Raw genomic sequence first — 5,928 nt, 5'->3', positions numbered from 1 at the left:
GGTGAGCTCAGGACCATGTGCTTTAGATCCTACAGGATGGCTGTCTCCTGTTTGAGCAGAGTAAAGACTTACAGGACCCCTTGGAAGAGATTATACAATACTTCACAAACAACAGTTGACAGCAAGGAGGTCAAAAACTTCCAGGCCCTGGCTCACACGTGGGGATGAGTACCGAAAGTTTGCGCCTCTTCATTCTATGAATGACCTACGGGTGCCACTCATTAGAGACAAACTTTTGAAAACTAGTGCTAGTCACCATCCAGGAAAGCCTTTATCTGGGATGAAGATTCTTGACGTTGGCTGTGGCGGTGGGTTATTAACTGAACCTCTAGGGAGACTGGGAGCTTCAGTTGTTAGAATTGATCCCGTGGCTGAAAACATTAAGATAGCACAGCACCATGAATCCTTTGATCCAGTCCTGAATAAGAGAATACAGTACAAAGTGTGTTCCCTGGAGGAGACTGTGGATGAGAGCGCAGGCTGTTGTGGCTTCTGAAGTTGTAGAGCATGTGAGCAACCTGGGAATGTTCATACAGTGCTGCTATCAAGTACTGAAACCCGGTGGCTCTTTATTCATTACTACAGTAAACAAAACACAGCTGTCCTACGCCTTGGGAATTGTTTTCGCAGAGCAATTTGCAGGCATTGTTCCAAAAGGCACTCACACGTGGGAGAAGTTTGTTTCCCCTGAAAAGCGAGAGAGTATCTTGGAACCAAATGGTCTGTCAGTTGAAACTGTGGCAGGATTGGTCTATGACCCTTTCTCAGCTGACTGGCATTGGAGTGAAAACACCAGCCTTAACCATGCAGCCCATGCTGTGAGGTCCAGGGCTCAGGAGCACTGCTGAGTCTGCTTTAAAAGGGGAAACAGGGCCCCAGTGTGTGTGAGGAGCAGAGGGCATGAGGTGCCTCCAAGGACAGCAGTAAATATGCTTGAAATTGTGTTGTTTACACCATTTTGGGAGAGATTTTGAAGAATAAAAGGTCAATAAAAATATCTAAATCAATGGAGAAAATTTTCTGTGTCATCTAAGAGACACTTTGAAGAATTTTCTGGTGAGGCTTTGTCAAGTGAGCTTAAGGAGTTTGTCTCTATGCTTTTACTGTAGAAAGATGTGTATTTATTTCATTTTACATATTAGGCATTTCTCACATGTGTAAACAGAAACATATGCTGACATTTATTTATTTTAACTGGAATCTCTGTTGTCTATGGTATTCCTTTATTTTAGTTAAAGATACAATGCCCTTGACTGATTTAAAAAAAAAAAAAAAACAGCTGTAGTTTTATCACTGATATTTAGGAGTACAAAAGATATTTTAAACCTAGGCACATGTGTACCTCCCTCCCTTCTTCCCTCCTTGCCTTGAGTTCAGCTTGTGTGTTTCTTTTTTAAAGATTTATTATATGTAAGTACACTGTTGCTGTCTTCAGATACACCAGAAGAGGGGCATCAGATGGATGGTTATGAGCCACCATGTGGTTGCTGGGATTTGAACTCAGGNCCTTTGGAAGAACAGTCAGTCAGTGCTCTTAACCACTGAGCCATCTCTCCAGCTGAGTTCAGTTGGTGTTGACTAACTTCTCTTGAGTATAGGGCCTACCCTGGAGTGTGGTTCATCCACCAGAGGACACAGCATTAAAGGAAGTTGCCTCTTTTACCAGCAGCTATCAATGCCAATAGTGCCTTGGCTGGAGGGGAGCTACTTTCTCTTCTATGTAAATTAAATACACTTTATCCTACAAAAAAAAATGAGATTCTGGAAATAAATGATACATGGTACATTTGAATTCAAACATTAAAAGAAGTTCAGGTAATGTTTTGTGTATAGGACTTAGTATGTTGTTCTTTGAAAATGTTAGGGTCCAGGGACAGGAGAGCTCAGCTGTTAAGAGTGCTGGTTGCTCCAGCAAAGGACCTGAGTTTTATCCCCAGCACCTCATGATGGGCCACAGCTATCTACAAGTCCAGCTGTCAGGGACCTGACACCTTGGCTTTGGCAGACACTCATGTGATATACAGACATACATTCAGGCAAAATACCATACATATAAATTAATAAAAACAACTGGTGGTAGTTTGAATGAAAATGTTCCCCATAGGCTTGTATGTTTAAATGTTTGATCAATTGGTGAAACTGTTTGGGAACAATTGGGAGGTATGATCTTGGCAGATGAGAGTCACTGGTGGTGGGATCTGAGGTTTCAAAAGGCTTCTGTCATTCCAAGTATGATCTCTGCTTCCTGCGTGTGGCTTGGGTGTGAGCTCTCAGCAGCTGCTCCTGTGCCATGCCTGTCTGCCTGTGCCATGCTCCCTGCCATGATGGTGATGGACTCCCATACCTCTGTAACTATAAGCCTCAAATAAACTCTTCCTTCTATTAAAAAAAAAAAAAAAAAAAAAAGGAAAAAAGGATCACAGCATCAGGAAGGTTGAGAACCATTGGTCTATGTGATATCTAGAGTGCAGTTTGATGCTATGTTAATTTAGAAATAGCAGTAGTAAGTACCCCCACTTGACTGGCATCCCCATGCATAAAGTTTATGTTACAGTTGTGGTCATTGTAATTACCTTACAATTACAATGTGGTCACTATAATTAATAACAACACATAGAAGTTCCCTCAGATTATGAAGGGAATGTGTCCCAGTAAATCTGTCATACATTGAAAACAGATCTGGCCCCTGGAGGGATGGAAGAGCAGCTACTGAGCAGTTCCCCTCTGGAGTTGCCAAGATCAAGAGATGCCTGTAAATAGGACTGCCTTGCAGTCTCTGTTTCCTGGTACCCTGGGATCTGAGCAAGCAGGTACCAAAAGCTCCAGCTACTCCGTTTCCAAGGACTACCATTGCCTCCCCTGCCAGGGTAGAATTCTCCTCAGAAGGACCATCACCTCAGGAAGTTGCTTCTTTTAAAAAATATTTAGAATTTTATATTAAAAATATTTAAATCCTAAACATTTATTTTTAACTTGTGTATACATATGTATACATGTGTATACATGGTGTGTGTGTGGGGGGGTGTTGGGGGGACACGTACATGACAGTGCAGATGCCCTCAGAAACCAGAAGATGGTTGTTGAATTCCCTGGAGCTGCAGTTACATACAGGTGGCTGAGAGTCACACCATTAAGAGCTGTTAAGACAGAGGAGTGATACTGAACTGATAGGCCTTCCAAGCTGAGCAGCACCACCGAGGTCCAGACCTGAGAGGTTGTGCAGCCAATGATATGGAGGTGAATTGTTTAATTCCTTAGATGCTGTGTCATGTGGAGGAGGCCCAAAACTGGTCCTGAGCAAAACTGAGTGTAACGGACCCAGCAGCTCTGAAGTGGAGCAGTTTAGGGCAACCACCTTTCAAAAGTCTGCCTATCTCAGGTCAGAGAGGACCTGTTCTCATAGGAGTCAAATCCAGACAGATGGAGAAACCTTCCCAGGATACTCAGTGAGTGGGACACCTGGGGTTGTTTGCCGGTTGTGTGACCTGGTGGCCTGATTAGCTGCTGGCAATGTCTAACAATGGGGACCCTGTGGGGCTGTAGTCTTCGATCTCCCAGGTTTGGACATGTCCACCAAAGTTTCCTTGTTGAAGTCCAAAACCTCAATATTTCAGAGTCTAACTGGATTTGGAATGAGAATGAGGATCTTCAGCCTAATTCCTTAAGATTATTAGGGTGGCCCTAATCCAAGTTTGTTAGAATGCTGATAAAGGGGGACAAAAGAGGGAGGAAGAGATTTAGACACAAACGCCACAGAAGGAACACCTTGTGAAGACACAGAGAGACAGCTATTTACAAGCTAATGTGACCTGGAGCAAATTCTTCTCTCTCAGCCCTCAGAAGAAACCAACCCAGCCAGATCCTCTTCTTGGACCTCCAACCACCAGAACCGTGGATGTATCAACCCCTAAGTCTTGAGTTGCCTGTTTGACACTTCAAGAGGGCAACTGGACATAGCACTGAAACAAGTTCCTATCCACGAATATGATGGGTGAAGCTTCCCCCTAGGGACACATGGAGAGAGGCTCAAAGTCCCAGGAGGATTTGGGCAGAAAACACAGTCAGCCCACAGTCGAAATAAGAATAGCAAACAGCCATTGCTACCAGTGAGTTTGATGGGCTTGTTGGACAGACACTTAAGAAGGGTCTTCCAGGGAGTGGAGGAACAAAAGTGGGCGATGTCGCCCAGTAAGCTACTGGGTCTCCACCTTTTCCTGGTCAAGGAGTTTCAGAAGATAATGGGGCTCTTCCTGTCACCACCCTAGGCAAGGTGTCACAGAACCACCCTGACCCACTGCTTAGCTTGGCATGGTGAAAGTGGCCCAGATGAGGAGTCCAATGGCTAAGTTCCCCAGTGCACCAAGCATGGAATCCTATCACCATCTATTAGTTTTGACATTGACTTCACACACATATTTCTGTCAAATGAGGTGACTTGTTACTGTATCTCTTATACATCAAAAGGGCTTTAGGGGGCTTGTATCACAAATCATATTAAACGATCTAAGCAAATGTAGAGAAACAACAGTAAAGGAAGAAGGAGATAGATACACATTTGAACAGACAGCATGAATTAAGCCCCAAATTTAGTTCTGAGCATCCTGACAGTTGAGAAGAACAAAGAAAAACGTAAGAGTTGACAGCAAGAAGTGTTAATAGAACACTGTGATGTTTAAAAGTAAATCATAATATAATATTTAAATTTTTATTTCAGTGTGTGCATTCCATACATGTTCTGCACTCAAATTTCTTGTGTTTCCAGGTGTTTCAGGTTTCTCACATAATCCCAGCTTCAAACTGATGAAGATACACAAATTCCCTTCCTGATCCCAATCCCATGCCCTAGGCAAGGCCCAAAGCTGTTCTCTCCCTTCTCCCTTTATAAAGGAAATGCTGTTTGTATCTTTTCTGATATAGTAAGGCCAGCATTTGTTCCTGTCATACAGTGTATAAGATGTTGAGGAATATTTTTTAGAATAAAAATAACCATCATCCTCCCTACCAGATGAAAGGTCAAACATTTCACCTGAGTGCATTTCACCATTTTTCTCTGTCCTTTGAGTCTCCCATTGTTTCGTGGCCCACATATTTTAACTTGTCTCAACTGAAGGATATTTTGTTCCAGGAAAATACCATGTCAAAGTATGTTGAATTACCAGCTCTTCCACCTCTCCAAGGCTTGGAGCTCATTTCCCTTAAACTAGAAGTTGAGCAACCAAGCCTCAGCTGCCACCTTCACCCTGCCTGCGTGGGTGAGCCTTCCCAGATATGAGTCCCTGCACAGAGTACCCATGGGTGCTAGTTCTCTCTGCAAACTGTTGGAGACCTCAATCCAAGCCCTTGAGACTTCTTCCCACTGAGATCTGACTTTTCTCATTGTCCCTAGAAGTTGTGTGGGATTGGAAAGTGTTGCTGAACTGTACCACATTCATAAAAGGAAAAGGGATGCCTGGATCTGGGTTTTTTTTTTTTTTAATTTCCTTGACCTGTTCTGTTTTTCTCATTTGAAATTGTATCCATATGACATTCATAAAAGTGAACATTTTAATCCCATCTCAAGATAATGAGACCAGGGGAACTCTATGTGGAATTTGCCCATTCGTTCTTATTCCACAGATGGGAACATTGTGTGGCATGGAGACAGTTGAGTGAAAAGGACTCACGTGAGGACTGAGGACAGGAAGAACATCCTCTATGGGATTCTGCCAGGAAAGCTTGTTTCATCCCCAGGATACAGCCTGGTGGGAGATGCCAACAGTGCCCACGTCGCCTTATTCCCTGGGGAGACCAGCAGTTACCCTCCTTTGTTCTATTATTTTTGAGGGCCACCGTCTTTTGCTTCACACTGGACAGAGCCACCTCGTCTTCCAGTCCTGCTCCCTTGTCCTTGAGACAATGCTCTTCCTGGACCACCATGTACACCCCTGA

The 5,928-nt window shown here is 43.6% G+C and overlaps 1 pseudogene; it reads left to right on the top strand.

Annotated features, from left to right (window-relative positions):
- Positions 1-888, top strand: LOC110325166 (annotated as a pseudogene).
- Positions 889-5,928: the final 5,040 nt, after the last annotated feature.

The sequence above is a fragment of the Mus pahari genome, chromosome 8, assembly GCF_900095145.1.
Source record: "Mus pahari chromosome 8, PAHARI_EIJ_v1.1, whole genome shotgun sequence".
NCBI classification, from domain to species: domain Eukaryota; kingdom Metazoa; phylum Chordata; class Mammalia; order Rodentia; family Muridae; genus Mus; species Mus pahari.
The sequence above is the reverse complement of the archived record's forward strand: the minus strand, read 5'-3'. Positions and strand labels throughout refer to the sequence as shown.